Here is a 16,037-nt window from a genome sequence, read left to right on the forward strand (position 1 = left end):
AGATTTTTATCCAGTGTATATTGCGTTATTGTTTCTTGTTAGAGGTAAGAGTATTTGTAAAGGGGATCCAGCCAACTGAAAAAAAAAGTGTGTGAATATCTAAGGAACAAAACCGCTGAGACCATCAGTCGCTAGCCAACTGAACAGGCCTGTGATTAATCCACAAGGTTGTTTTAATCCCCCCCCCCCCCTCTCTCTCTCTCTCTCTCTCTCTCTCTCTCTCTCTCTCTCTCTCTCTCTCCCCCGACTTTCGGTCTGCTTCTTAATTAATTGTATCATTTGATAAACTTCTGTGCATGAGTGATTCTTTTGCAGATACGTTACACTATCTGTAAATTTCCCACTTGAATTACGAACTCTAGAGTTTGATGTGAGCAAGTTCCGCAGTGCAGCCGTTGCTCCCCGGCGACGGAGTCGGGCCTACTCGCCGGACAATGCCCCCGCCTGTATCCAGGCCGCGGAGGCGACAAATATTTTTGCCGCCCCTTCCCAAATGTTTAGACGAGCGCCTCCCCCGCGCCGTGGCTCCCCTAATGTGAACGGCTCGCCTGTGGTTTCTCTCCCTCGCTGCGCGTGGTGCCCGCGGCTATGATAGCCAGACAGACAGAGGAGATTAAACCTCCCTCTGTCGGCCAAATTACTTCCTGCGCAGCTCATTGCCTGGCTGTCGTTTTCGCGACAGCTTGTGCTGTTACGGCACGTTAACCACCCCAGAATTTTAATTGTCTCGTTGATTAATACCGAGTCGACATCTGCTGGAGTAGAGCGCCGGTGTGAATGTCAACTTGATCTGTTTCAAACTTGCTCCCAAAAAGAGCTCACAAATTGTGCATGTCAGTAACGCATTGGTACGAGTCTGGCACATATGCAAGCATTGATGTCGTGCCGAATTCTGCCGAACTGATGCGTTATATTGTCAAAATCCAGCGCTGGTTGAAGGGCACCTCCCATTGTGCTCCAAACGTTTTCTTAACTGGGGAGATTTCCGGCGACCTTGTTGACCAAGGTAGGGTTTGTGTAGCACGAAGACAAACAGTAGAAAATTCGTTTGGTCATGTTGTCCGTATTTGCTTTACAATTCTTAAGTGTATTTGTATTCTGTCACTGCAACTACTAAAACGCGTTTTTTTCCCCAACCAGACGCTTTTCGCTTTATTTAGATAAAGCATCATCACTGGTGGTGATTTCCGCTTGATTTCTCGATCACATCGGGAAATGCAGTCTGTTAGCACATCGTTTCTGTTTTTCTTCTTTAGACACTGGTATTTGTGGTCTAATTTTTAGTTGTTCTGCAGCACTATGCATTTCTTACATCTTGCACACCACACTTTTTCGCACACCCCTGTTTACTGTTTGTTTTTATACTTACAAGTCGTGTGTGGGTGGGCATTATCTTGCTAAAAAGTAAGCCCAGAATGGCTTGCCGTGAGGGGCAACATAACGGGGCGTGGAATATCGTCGACGTACCTCTGTGCTGTTACGGTGCCGCAGATCACAACCAGAGGGTGAAATGATAATGGCTCCCGGTTGCCGGGCTGTCGGGAGGGTGTTATCTCACCGCAGTCCCGGGCGTCTGCGACACGTCTACGGCCTGGAATCTCATTGGCTGCAGCAGAATTGTCTTCAGTGACGAGTCCCTCTTCGAACTCAACCCCCGACGAACGGCGAAGACTTGTCTGGAGGCGCCCCAGACGGCTATGGGTTCCCACCCTGACCGTCGTACGCCTGTCCCTCAGGAGTACATCAAACAACTCTTCCAAAGCCAACCCAAATAACTGCTTACATAAGGGCCACAGATATAGACCAACTTGTTACCGACTTGCTCAGTTTTTAGGATACTTCCTCTTGAATAAACCATACAACTTTTTTGAAATAGTTCTCATTTGTTTGTATGCACAAGTACCTCGTATCTATCGATTTCCACCCTATTCGGATAAGTTGCCACTCAAGGGAATGATTCTGCACAGAAGCCGACTATTTCTTGTTTCTCCAAACTTTCATTTTTCGTGATCAGTTTATTTACTTGAATCCACTCAGCGGCCAGTGAGAGTAACCCTATCTTACCCTTGGGGAGGTAAAAGCAAAGCGGTTCTAGATAGCTGCACTTTTGTCAAACACGAAGATAATGCTTTCAGTACTAAATTTGCAGTTGGAATAACTAGTTTTATTTACTACTAAGGAGACTTCCTACACTACGGTTGTCCGTCCTCTTTTAGAATACTGCTGCGCGGTGTGGGATCCTTACCAGATAGGACTGACGGAGTACATCGAAAAAGTTCACAGAAAGGCAGCACGTTTTGTATAATCGCGAAATATGTGAGAGAGTGTCACAGAAATGATACAGGATTTTGGCTGGAAATCATTAAAAGAAAGGCGTCTTTCTTTGCGACGGAATCTTCTCACGAAATTCCTATCACCAACGTTCTCCTCCGAATGCGAAAGTATTTCGTTGACACCGACCTACATAGGGAGGATCGACCACCACGATAAAATAAAGGAAATCAGAGCTTTTACGGAAACGTATAGGTGTTCATTCTTTCCGCGCGCTATACGAGATTGGAATAATAGAGAATTGTGAAGGTGGTGCCGGCCGGTGTGGCCACTGGCCGTGCGGTTCTAAGCACTTCAGTTTGGAACCGCGTGACCGGTACGGTCGCAGGTTCGAATCCTGCCTCGGGCATGGATGTATGTGATGTCCTTAGGTTAGTTAGGTTTAAGAAGTTCTAAGTTCTAGGGGACTGATGACCTCAGAAGTTAAGTCCCATAGTGCTCAGAGCCATTTGAACCATTTTGTGAAGGTGGTTCGCTGAACCCTGTGCCAGGCACTAAAATGTGATTCGCAGAGTATCTATGCAGATGTAGATCCAGAGATATCTACTTCTTTCTTTATGGCCAGGCAATGTTTGATACTAATTTTAATTTTTCTTTAATGAACCTTTACGTCAATTAAAACTGGGACTCTAGCTCAAAGCATTGCCTTTAGCCAGTAACGCTGACACACACCTTCAGTGTTTCAGGAGACTCACATTAACCAGTCTCTGAAGAAGCTGTCACTAACAATTACATAAGTATAAGGAATAGTTTTGTAATTCATATACATCAGCTTCTATGGAACGAGTTGTGTAAAAACTTCAGCACAACTGTGTAGAGTGCGAAAGACATGTTTTGTATGATGGCTTCCGCATTAAGTTCGCAGAATTGTTCGTTGGTAATCTGTTACCGCATGTGATCGTTCAGTACAAATTACATTTTCTGATCTCCAGTGGCGAATTTTATTACAGCACGGAAACAGCAGTGACAACGTGTAGTAGTATGTGGATGGTGTGTAACTTTGAGTCAGAAAATTGCGACTCGCCTTCAGATTTTATGTTCGGCGTTTAAATCCGCAACGGAACGAGACAGCGGCGAGTAGCGTCGAGAAGATCAGAAAATTCACAATAAAATCTCAGCTGTTGCGAAACCACCAGAGCTTCAGCCCGCTAAACGATGGCACGCTCTGGAATGTATTGCTCATGATATGTGACGGCATAGCATTTGAACTGAAAAGCCTAGCAGATAACGTTGACGACTTTTACAGCTGACAATTTTTCCTTATTGTTTTACAAGCTTCTTTTCGCCCCTGAGCCGATTTCTGAAACGGTACAATAAAAAATAAAATTGTCGAGAGGTGAAATCTAAACAATAGGCGAAATAGAGCGTTTAGAAAAATCCAGAAAAATTTCTTTTCACACGTTCGAGAATACACGGAAACACTCGTGGTGTAAGGTGCTTGTTCGGCTTTTTCCTCGTTGTCTCCTTCCACGCTATGAGACAATACGAGCTGTTTGCTACGTCAACAGGTGCATAATCTTCCCATCGCAGTGTCAGCCGTATATCGCGCACTGGGAGATACCGCTTCTGCACTAAATGGATGTCTTTGTTTGTATGCTAAAGAGCTCGCTGCCACGTAACAACAACTCTTCGCGTTTGCGCTTTGTAAACGGGGGATCGCTACACAGCCTGCACCATGTTCCACCCACACACAGCGGAATCACTCCATCGTTTTACGTCTTGTGGTAAAACGGTTAATCTGAAACGAGCGTTATCAACCGGTCATAACTCCGTAATTCCGGGGTTTCCCGAAAAACGCGTAATCAAACGCTACAGTGGTTCCTTAAAAAGAGAATGGCAGATTTCTTCAAAGAGAAATGTCGAGTACCGCAAAGCGCCCAGTCGACGGGACGTCAAACCCTTCCTTCCGAAGCAAAACAAAAATAAACATTTTCTCCTGCTTCAGCAGTGTTCGTCGCTAATAGAAACCATGTACAGGCTGCTTACGGGATTGCAGGATTACGTGATAAGCCTAGAAAGCAAAACCATACCCAAGAATATGTTCAGAATCCGACCTATAGACAGACCATGCAATCTGTGTGTCTGCCGCCAGTAGCATAGTGCTTGTTCAGCTTCGGATGGAAACACAAAACCGGCACACGAAGCATGACCATTCATAATGTGTGTTATTCATTGCCCCTCAAGAAGATATACTTTAGGCTAAAAATCACTGAACCGCGAACAAGTGCATTATTCCCTACTGTTCATCCACGCACGTATTTCTCTCGACAAGATTAAAAGACCCTCGGAAGGAAAAACGAAACGTGAGTTACAGCAAGATTCTGACTTTTCTGGTGCGCGTTATCAGTGCATAGCTAGGTGATTTTTGAAAAACACATAAATACCGGAGCCACACTTTTTATGTTATAATTGTATGGAATATTGTGATTTAGAATATATATTCCTGGTTGTGAAGACGTAGACAATGAAAACACACAGGAAGGTTAGCTGGCGATGCCTACGAACCCAAGGGCTTCAGCAGATAAATGCCATCAATATAGAGATACGAGGAGAGCGAAGACAATGCGATCGGGGAACCCCACGCCCACCGATGCAGCAACATGAGTTGATTTCTTACACAAATGTGTCGCTTATCTGGAAAATAAGAACCGTAGTCAGGAAAACAGTGAAGAAACAGAAACAGATGAAACTGGAAGAAGGTTTTCCGAAAGTGGACTTGTATCAAGTAATACGAAACACACAGTGTTTGAAACGTAGTTTTGCTAAAAACTTGGCCATTTCCGTGTACTGAGTTAGGGAAGACTGACTTTTTAAATACCTTTTGTAGGCCCGTGCTCTCTTTCACCCTTCCGCTGTGCTTCCTGCATCAAATATATGCTGGTGGTAGCAACGTAGTCGAAGACTACTGCAAACGTAGCTTCTCTGAATTTACCGGACATGGTTTCGCAAGAACTGCGTCGTTTTTCTTTCAAGCATTTCCATTTATGTTCTCCGAGCATTTATGTTACACTTTGCTATGGCCTATAATGATGTGTTACATACTATCCGAGCAGTGCGTTTGTGAAGTCGTTCGATGTTTGTGTCATGCGTACTTAATATGGACTACAAAACACTGGAAAATTTCTAGAACTGGTCACACTATCGTGTTGTATGAGGTTCTCTGTACTAACGCACTGCACTCCCGCCAGAACCCTTCTAACAAGTCGTTCATCGCCTTCCCTGTACATATATCCGGTGATGGCTGTACATTGCTGCGTTAAGTTGTTCCAGATTTTGACTGTTATAACATTCAGTGCAGTTTGATGTACTATTAAGATAACGCCGCGCGGGATTAGCCGAGCAGTCTCAGGCGCTGCAGTCATGGACTGAGCGGCTGGTCCCGGCGGAGGTTAGAGTCCTCCCTCGGGCATGGGTGTGTGTGTGTGTGTGTGTGTGTGTGTGTGTGTGTGTGTGTTTGTCCTTAGGATAATTTAGATTAAGTAGTGTGTAAGCTTAGGGACTGATGACCTTAGCAGTTAAGTCCCATAAGATTTCACAAACACTTGAACGTATTAAGATAACGATATTGCATGTTTTTGCCATTTGACTGTTTCCTGTGCTGTAGTTAGGAGCCTGACGGGTGGAGGTTCGAGGTGTGTGTGTGTGTGTGTGTGTGTGTGTGTGTGTGTGTGTGTGTGTGTGTGAGAGAGAGAGAGAGAGAGAGAGAGCGCAAAGCGGCCAGGGTATTGCAGATTGGCCGGATTTGTGTATCGTGATTCCGGCTACTGCCTTTTGACGTAACGCTCGTGGCGATTTGCGGGCCAGAGGCAGAACGGCGGCGAAAGCAGAACGCTTTGTCCGCGCGGCCGGCGGCCGGCGGTGTTAACGAGTGGCGGAGTTTCCGGGCGCGGCTTAACACGCGTTTGGCCGGCTTATCGCGGCCGGCGCCGAGCCGCGCCTGAATACCAAGCGACCGGCCGGCCGGGCCGCGCCGTGCCGTTTGCCTTGCTACCGCCATCTCCACCCACACTCCTGCACGGCTGCCGCTGGACCAGGTCGCGGGCGCCCGCGCACGCCCAGATGGCGTCGCGCTGCAGTGTCAGATTCGTTGCGCTGGCGAGGAGAACACGACAAGTGCCACCTCCCGATTTCCCAGAAACTTCGCCCAGTGGATGAGGAGTCAAAATAAGCGACCCCGTTTCTCGGTTTACCCGTAGACACTCGACCGTTTCTGAAAAGACGACGGTCAAAGTTTATGAGATATTTTCGAGGTACTTTCTGCCTTCTACCACGCGGTATCCTCAGATGAAGAGGTGGTTCAGTGGTTCAAAAAATGGCTCTGAGCACTGTGGGACTCAACTGCTGAGGTCATTAGTCCCCTAGAACTTAGAACTAGTTAAACGTAACTAACCTAAGGACATCACAAACATCCATGCCCGAGGCAGGATTCGAACCTGCGACTGTAGCGGTCGTGCGGTTCCAGACTGCAGCGCCTTTAACCGCACGGCCACTTCGGCCGGCTTCAGTGGTTCGCGTCACGGCTTCTTAACCTTGGACAACCGTGTTCGAAGCCCGATTGTCGTTTTTATTTATCTTACTTCGTTTTTATTGTTTTCATTTATCCACTGATGTCTGTAGAAGGTTACTACACGAATGTTTATTATCAAATTAGAGCATACAAGGGAGTTACACTAACAACTAGATTTCACAATAAGTATAAACATTTATTATATATTATATGTATGGATAGTATGTTGAGGTGTTAACGTCTTTTTAAATTTTCATATTTTGATGTTTCATTCTTATATCAGTTTCATTAATTTATATATTTTATTCAAATCCTTGCCGGCTGCGGTGGCCGAGCGGTTCTAGGCGCTTCAGTCCGGAACCGCGCGACTGCTACGCTCGCAGGTTCGAATCCTGGGCATGGATGTGTGTGATGTCCTTCGGTTAGTTAGGTTTAAGTAGTTGTAAGTCTAGGGAACTGATGACCTCTCACATGTTAAGTCCCATAGTGCTCAGAGCCATTTGAACCATTTTTTTCAGGAAGATTTGGTGCATTCCGTTGCCAAAAACATTCGAAACACATGTACTCCAAACACCACGAGCATCGTGCAAAAACAGGTTTGCCACATTGACATTTCTTCATATGAATCTCACTCGGGAAAGAAACGCCTTTAACATTGGTGAAGATTTCGCATGTTGGCAATTATTTCGCGCAGCAATCCATGCATAACGGTTCACTTTTCCGCAAACTGGCGCTTACAATTAATTGTGAATCAAGATACAATACCGAAATTTCATCGAAAACAGTTTCAAATAGTCTCGTCATTTATTTTTAATTCGCTCGTCTGACATACAATTAGTAGACGAATGCGGACAATGTTATATCATTCCGCACTGGAAAACGTTTGTGTACTAATCTACTACAGACATGGGTAAAAATGAAGAACTAAAATAGAAGTAATAATCAGATTTCGAACACGGTGCATTTAGTCTGAGGATACCGCACGGAAAAGGCGCATTAGTAACCGTAAAATACCCTGAGCACTTTACTATTGATTTATTTATTTATTTCAGCAACGGTCAAGTATCTAATGGCAAACTGAGACATGTGTTTCCTTATTTTGCCCCTCTTCCAGGGAGCGAACTTTCTAGGAAATCACGTTATGGCACGTGCTGTGTTCTCCTCGTGAGTCAGGCGGCGTCAGGTTTAATCGAAACATCTCCCACTACATCGGATTCCTTCTTATCCCATGGGAGCTAGTTATGTGGTAGTGTGCTACAGCACACCGTAAATAGTGCACTAAAATCACACCTTTTCCCGTCAAAAGCGAGCCGAAATCGCACTAAAATTACTCGATTTATCTTCGAATAGCTTCTGGTATGCAAACAAAACTGACGAAAACATGTTTTTTGGCACTCTCTCTGCGATAATTAGAAAGCCGTGTCGAGCCCGGAAATGGTCAGCAGCACTACGATCAACTTGGAGACGGGACGCAGGTGTTTTTTGACTGCGCGTGCTCAGATCTGACGTCATCCCGTCTGGCGGTACCGAGTGCTACGTTGCTCGCAGCACCAGATCAATATTTTTCTTTGAAATTGCGAGTAACATACCGAGTATGAATGGATTATACATACACAGGCTGTGTGATGATTGTGTGGCCTGTTGACGGCCTCACAGATTCAAACTTACGACACAGTAAAGAGATTCACTTAGCAGCTCTCTATATTTGATCCAACATGACTTTCATAAAATACGTTACAGTCTTGAAGCACCATCTTATAATCTTACAATAATTTAAAAGAATAAAAATGGCCAGGTGCTCTTTAGGTCTGTAGAAGGAAATAGTGTTTAGACGTGACCGAAACACAAACTTTATGATCAGTGGGCCGGCCGCGGTGGTCTAGTGGTTCTAGGCGCGCAGTCCGGAACCGCGGGACTGCTACGGTCGCAGGTTCGAATCCTGCCTCGAGCATGGATGTGTGTGATGTCCTTTGGTTAGTTACGTTTAATTAGTTCTAAGTTCTAGGGGACTGATTACCACAGAAGTTAAGTCCCATAGTGCTCAGAGCCATTTGAACCATTTTTTTTTTTTGTGATCAGTGGGCATTAACAGTTTCCTTATTTGCCGGAATCATTAACAAATTTCCTTGAAACAACAATTTGCGCGGTCAGTCTTGACTGGTGGCTGTAAAGCTGAAAGCAGCACCTCGCCCATTAACGGTAAACAGTTGATGGCCGATGTCCGTGTCGGTTTTCTGTTGAAATGCGAAGACTTGTCTACAGACGTCAACTAAATTAATTACGAGGGACCTACCTTCCAGAACGTCGCCCTAACAGTTTCATAATGCGATTCAGACGAAGGCTGGCTTGGTTGGCATTATTCCACTAACCCACACCGTTAAAAAATAAATAAAATGTTGTTCATATTTCCACAAAGAAGACTAGATACTACAAGATGTTTACAGATAACAGAGAAAATGTCGCCATTAACATTAGCCATGTCTAAACATCATGATTTAAATCTGACATGAGCAGTAAAAGAAGAAACCTCCATGGCATTTTTCACGGCGCGTTTTTCAGCTGCCGTTGGCATTTCGCCAGTCCGACCCAGCAAGTAGTAAGATCCGCATACAAGATGACTACAATAAAAATCACTACTGTTGTAAAATAAAAAATTGTTTCCTCGCAGCGACTCCGCGTAGCTTATACTAGGAAAAACGTAAAGCGTTTAGAGTTAATAAAACCTTTAGATTACTGTCGCATCATACTTAATGTGTGTATTACAATTTGAGAGGTATCTGCCGGCAGTATTATTCAAATAGAATGGTAACATTGAGCTTCCTATAAATGCTTATGCAAATTGCATGTAATTTATGGACGGATAACATTGCCTAATCCAATAATTACTACCTTGCGTAAGCTGACGTTTGTTTCACACTGTATGATAATACGTTTTATAGCAGCGTTAGTTATCCACAAGCGGTACAGACGAAAACGCGCTTTACAAAGAACTTACAGTGTGTTCGTAATTGGATTCCATCCTATTGTTGTACGGCAGCCTGAGCCGAAACTGGGTTATCAGTGCTTCTTCTAAAATCTGTCAGCCGTTATTTTGGCAAAATTGAGAAAAAGGAATGGGGCGGGGGGGGGGGGGGGGTGGAAGGTAGGAGGAGAGAGTCAATAAATCGTGCAACGCTGAAAGCTGCTTCTTTTGTTGGCAGGTGCTTTAGTTGTTGCTTTTGGCGTGTTCATTAAGAAAAGGGGAGAATAATCAACTGATTGTAACCATGTAATTGGACACGTCATTTTTTAACAACTATAATAGTCGACTGCAGCTTTGATTTCTTGGTAGAATCACTGTTTGATAAAGTCCAATCGATTACGAACGCAACACCTTATTTAGTTATTTATTTTTTCAACCCAAAAGAGTTTCGTGAATTTTTCGGTGACACAATTTGTACTAGGCTGTTGGCATTGCATAGTGATGAGATCCAATTGGCGAGTTTCTCTTGGGCTTTGTGGTGATGGCTTTCGACTTAACCGCCTTATAATACTCCGCACAAAGGGGCACGGCGGTTATAACACTGGATTTGTAATGGAGATGGGCTGCAATCCATTCGCAGTATTTATTATTTAGAGTTACTGTTCTCAGTAATGGCGTCTTCCGAATAAAGTTCGTTTAGCAACGCAACAATCGATTCTTTCGCCTCTTCCCGTGACCGGTAGGCCTACATAAAAAATGTGCACCTCCTCCGCTACCTACTTGCCGAAATTTAAATTTTGTCCACCACGTTAACGTTCAGATTAGTCACGTACGGATTTGGAAGACTTAAATTAAAAATGATACGCACTACTTAGAATGCAGCCGCTGCAGTGCTAACTTAGTGACGACCATTTTTTTTTTTACGCCAGCAGTGGAGTGAGCAGCATGCCACTGCACCCACAGCGTCGCTCATACTTCAAACCGGATGTTATAAATGCAGGTAGCTGTAGGTTTTGCTATTTTCATTACGGGGGCAACTACCCACACCTCTCTCTCTCTCTCTCTCTCTCTCTCTCTCTCTCTCTCTCTGTAATTAGCTCTCGCGCCGGCAATTTCTCGGCAGGTTGGCTCACTAGCCACGGCGCGTCGATAGCCACAGCCGGGCGACGCCACACCTCTACCTGTTGGCCGTGTCGTCAAGCTTTGTGAAGGTCTACACCTACTGTTGCCTTCAAAAATAACTAGAAAACAGTGCCGTATGCGACCTGTAAAATTATCACTTTAGCCTTTCCCCATATGCTGAAAAATATGCTGACGGTAACAGTGAGTCACGATAAACTGTTCCATTACGAAAGAGATTTACTCTTCAGTGTTGCGGTATCAACGAGCGAATGAGTTTCCCGTTAGTCATAGTCCAGTGAGGATGGCTCGTAGGGAACTCATCGGAAAGAGGTAAATGGTTGTTGCCCTTTTGATAATTCCGTCAATGACATTGGCCGCATTAGCCATGGAACGGCAACCTCTACTGTGTTATCATCTGCTGTAGCTAATAAATGAGACGTCGATGATTTAGTTAACCTTCTATGGCGCGGAGGTTAGTGCGTGTCGGAATGCTTGAACGACGGAGTGCCGTTACGTAATTAACTTTATACTTTTGCCCAGTATTTCGACATAAGGCGATCGGCTGGTGGAAATAAACCACCAGAACCATTATTGAAATTGCTCTCCTCTTTGGGCAGAAGGGTGCAAGTTCAGTTTCCACAGTTTAACAGAAACATTTACATTCTTCTTGCTGGAGATTATATGTATTCGTGCATATTTACCAATAATGAAAAAAAAACTTTCTTGTCAAACTCTTCAGAATGGCTTATAATTCCCTTTTGCTCAAATGTTCTTACTGTTTGCTGTAAGATAGCAATGTTATTTCATTTTTCCCTACTTCTGGGGTCAGACCGTTTACCTCGAAAAAAAGTTAGAATTATGCTTAGGGTCTAGAAGATATTGGCACGTTCTCTCCACACCCCACGCCATTCAAGTTTCCTTGAACGATGCGGAGCAGCACAATAAGTCTTGTGTCACATGCTTTACTTCTCTGCATTGATAGATGACACTTAATTTGCCGTCTGCTCTAGTGTAATGATGGTGATTAAAAACTGAAGTGGAGACATCCTTGTCAGTGAAAAGTTGCAGCAGAACTATAATCCGATACTTCGTTCTTGGTGAGCCCCCCAGTTCATATTGTAAGCGTTGTTACGTATGAACAAGCAAGCAGAAACCTTCTCCCGAGACGTAATCCACGCCCTTCAAAAGATACTTCAGCGACCACTATGCCCAAATACTTATTCAAAAAATTATTACTAAACCCTTTCTCTTGCATTGTTATTCTGTAGTATACTGCAGAAGTCCCGAAAGTGGCGCATAGTGTGGTCGTAAAAGAATGGCAACGAAAAATATTTTCACGGCCATAGTTTTGAAACAGCAGTGCGATTAAATGCTCACGGCTCGCTGCGATTTAAAGAATGTGTCCCGATGCTAGTAGTAATAAAGGAACAATTTGAAGTTTGGTCCTTCAGAAATGTATTCGATTGAGTAAACTGAAATGATTGGGTTTTGCCGGCATTGCAGTATTTGCAACTTAACAATCTGTCAGTTAATAGAACACATCTAGATATTGTACTCGTATTTGTACTTGCGCAACGTCAGTGTTCTGTTCATTTTTCTATGCCGCGATGGAAACGAAACGAACAAAACAAACATAGCTCGTCAGAACTAAACTATTTTATCAAGGCGGTCCGGAAATTGCTAGTTAATTTCGAAACAAATATCACCTTCTATTGACGTGTACAAATAACTGTAACCGGTCACTTTTATTTCGTGATGTGTTTCAGAATATTATATCACTGTCATTCTGTGGGTTTATTTAAGCCACTGCCCACTCCATTAATGAAGAACGAATGTTGTAAACCACGTACATCTACGTCGATATGCCGCAAGCCACTTTCCAGTGTGTGGCGAGGGATACTACCCGTACCACCAGCGTTTCCTCTAAATCCTGACCACTGGCAAATAGTGCTTGGAAAGAAAGTGTATTAGCCTCCGTATGAGCTCCTGCTATCTTCCCTTACTATCCCTCCGTGCATACTTTGCGAGATAAATGTGGGAGGAAATGATACGTTACCAGATAAATGATACGTTACCAGACTTCTCCTAATTTTAACGTTAGACCTCTCCGTGTTGCTCGACACTTGACTTGAAGTGTACTACTGTAGTCAGGTGAACATCTGCATGACGCTCCATCGCTTGCTGAAGGAACCGGGGTCGAGACACGACACACTTCCTTGGATATTCTCCGTCTCCTGTGTCAGTCCCACATGGTAAGCGCCCCAAATTTACGATCAGTACTTCAGAATTGATCGGAAGGGCGTTTCATAAGCCTGTCCTTTCGTCGAATAATTGTAATTTTTTATGTTCTGTCAGTGAATACCTGCAATGGGCTCGTAAAACTCATCTACACCTACACCTACACATTCCTGCATACTTTGCAAGCTGCCGTATGATGCGTGGCGAAGGGTACCCTTACCCTTACCACTATTGGTCATTTCCTGCCGCGCGGGATTAGCCGAGCGGTCTAGGGCGCTGCAGTCATGTACTGTGCGGCTGGTCCCGACGGAGGTTTTTGTCCTCCCTCGGGCATGGGTGTGGGCGTTTGTCCTTAGGATAATTTAGGTTAAGTAGTGGGTAAGCATTAGGGACTGATGACCTCAGCAGTTAAGTCCCATAAGACTTCACACACAGTCATTTCCTTTCCTGTTCCACTCCCAAATAGAGGGAAGGAAAAAACGACTGTCTATATGCCTCCGTGTGCGCCGTAATTTCTCGTATCTTACATTCGTGGTCCATACGTGAAATGTATGTTGGCAACTGTAGAATCCTTCTGCAGTCTGCTTCAAATGGCGGGTCTCCAAATTTTCTCGATAGAGTTCCTCGAAAAGAACGTCTTCCATCCTCCAGGGATTCCCACTAGAGTTCTCGAAGCATCTCCGTAGTACTTGGGTATTGTTCGAGCCTACCGGTAATAAAACTAGCAGACGGCCGCTGAACTGTTTCGATGACTTTCTTCACTCAGACCCGGTGTGGATCCCAAACACTCGAATAGGTCGCACTGCCATCCTATACGCCGTCTCCTTTGCAGATGAAGCACTCTTTCGCCAATAAATCGAAATCGACCATTTGCCTTCCCTACCACAGTCCTCAAATGCTCGTTCCATTACATATTGCGCTGCGCCCAGATACTAGATATACCCCAAAAATTACTTTTCTATTTGACAGTTTATCTCATTAATAACGACTGTATATAAGATTCTGAAAAACAAGCTGCCACCCGATGCTTCTACATGTTACCAACACGCATATTACACATAAACTCAGGACTTACGAGATCTTGCTGTTAAAAAATCCTTCTCACGAATGAGATACATGTTTCCGAAAAGCGTCGAGGGGTCGAAAATAAACAATTCTTAATTTGAAAGTAATGAGCCACAGACCTTGAAAGTAATGAGCCACAGACCTTACGAAAAATTGCTCTTGTATAGAGTGACAGCGAGAAAGAAATGGACACCGATGTTTACTATTGACAAGTCTTGATCACGATTTATTTATTAAGGTGACCGGTTTCGATCACTGCTGTGGTCATCTTCAGACCTACAAGTAGTATACATAAAGTTATAAAGCTATAAAACGATGAATTGCCATTGAGTAGGAACCCCTTTCAGCTGGAGAATCGGTACTGGAGAAACCAGTGCACGTCTTACTATATATAATGGAGGCTCCGCCCACTTCTGACGCCATGATATCATTACTAACCAATGAGTTATAAGTCGAATAACAATGTAAATTCATCGTTTTACAGCATTATAACTTTATCTATTTTCTTTAATGTATGTAGCCCTCCAATTGAAGCTTTGTATACTACTTGTAGGTCTGAAGATGACCACAGCAGTGGTCGAAACCGGTCACCTTAATGAATAAATCGTGATCAAGACTGTTTTTAATAGCAAATATTTGTAACACATTGATCACAGCCACTCCCATAATGTATTCAAAAGACACCGATGTGTTGATAATTTTCATGTACATTTTGCTGTGTGCGTGTAAGTGCACCTCGCGCCAAACAGTTTACGGCAGGGCGCGGACGTAGTCCAGTTCGAGCGTCGTAGCAGCGCGGAAGGAGGAAAACTTGGCGCCGCGTCGGTGGCAGGAAGCGCGTGGGAACGGGGGCGGAGAAAGCTATCCAGGCGGCCGCTAAAAGTTTGCGCGCCGCCTGGCCGGCCGCCGCCCGGGGACATCTTTATTAAGATGTTGGCTGCAGATTGTGCGGGAAGAGGCGCTCATAAAGATGCAGATTGGGTCCGGCTTGCGCGCACTGTGCGGTCGCCCGGCGCGGGCCTAGGGGAGAGGTACCGCGCCGCCTCCGATTTATCTGCTCACCGATGGACACCTCTGCCGGCGTGCGCCTTGTCCACCTTCTGCTTCGAGACGTCGCCACTCACCGGGTCCAACTTCCCTTCGTGTGGTACACTGTCGAAGCAGCTGCTACAAGGAGATATATGGCATTGTCTTTTGGCGTTGCTTAGTTATTTTTCTTTTCATCTCTCTCTCTCTCTCTCTCTCTCTCTCTCTCTCTCTCTCTCTCTCTCCGTAACTGCCTTTTCGCTCGTTTGCACCTCCTTAAAGGCCGCGACACGGTTATTCTGTTCTTAGGTTGATACAGTGAATTTTGAAAATAGTACTGAGTGCCCCGTAAGGTTAAAATGGCTCTGAGAACTATGGGACTTAACTTCTGAGGTCATCAGTCACCTAGAACTTAGAACTACTTAAACCTAATTAACCTAAGGACATCACACACATCCATGGCCGAGGCAGGATTTGAACCTGCGACCGTAGCGGTCCCGCGGTTCCAGACTGTAGCGACTAGAACCGCTCGGCCACTCCGGCCGGCGCCCCTTAAGGTGTCGCCATCGTATCACTGGCTAAGGCCGTTACATACTCATACATGTCTGTAAAACACGTTGAGGAGATCTTGTAGCCGCAGAAACAGCTCGAATTTCGTCTCTCGTACTGCAGCGCTACAGCCCCACCGAGGTACAACCAGTAAGTCAGTGACAAGAAGAAACATCGTACAGTACTGTTCTTCGTGTGTGTATGGGTGTGTGGTGGAGTAGAGAGAGAGAGAGAGAG

General features: G+C 44.8%; 1 protein-coding gene across 1 annotated transcript in view; it reads left to right on the forward strand.

Annotated features, from left to right (window-relative positions):
* LOC126142207 (fibrosin-1-like protein) overlaps nt 1-16,037 on the forward strand; it is a 454,843-nt gene that overhangs the window by 77,994 nt on the left and 360,812 nt on the right. The gene's annotated exons all lie outside the window — the stretch shown is intronic.

Source organism: Schistocerca cancellata, chromosome 1, assembly GCF_023864275.1.
Source record: "Schistocerca cancellata isolate TAMUIC-IGC-003103 chromosome 1, iqSchCanc2.1, whole genome shotgun sequence".
Taxonomy (NCBI): domain Eukaryota; kingdom Metazoa; phylum Arthropoda; class Insecta; order Orthoptera; family Acrididae; genus Schistocerca; species Schistocerca cancellata.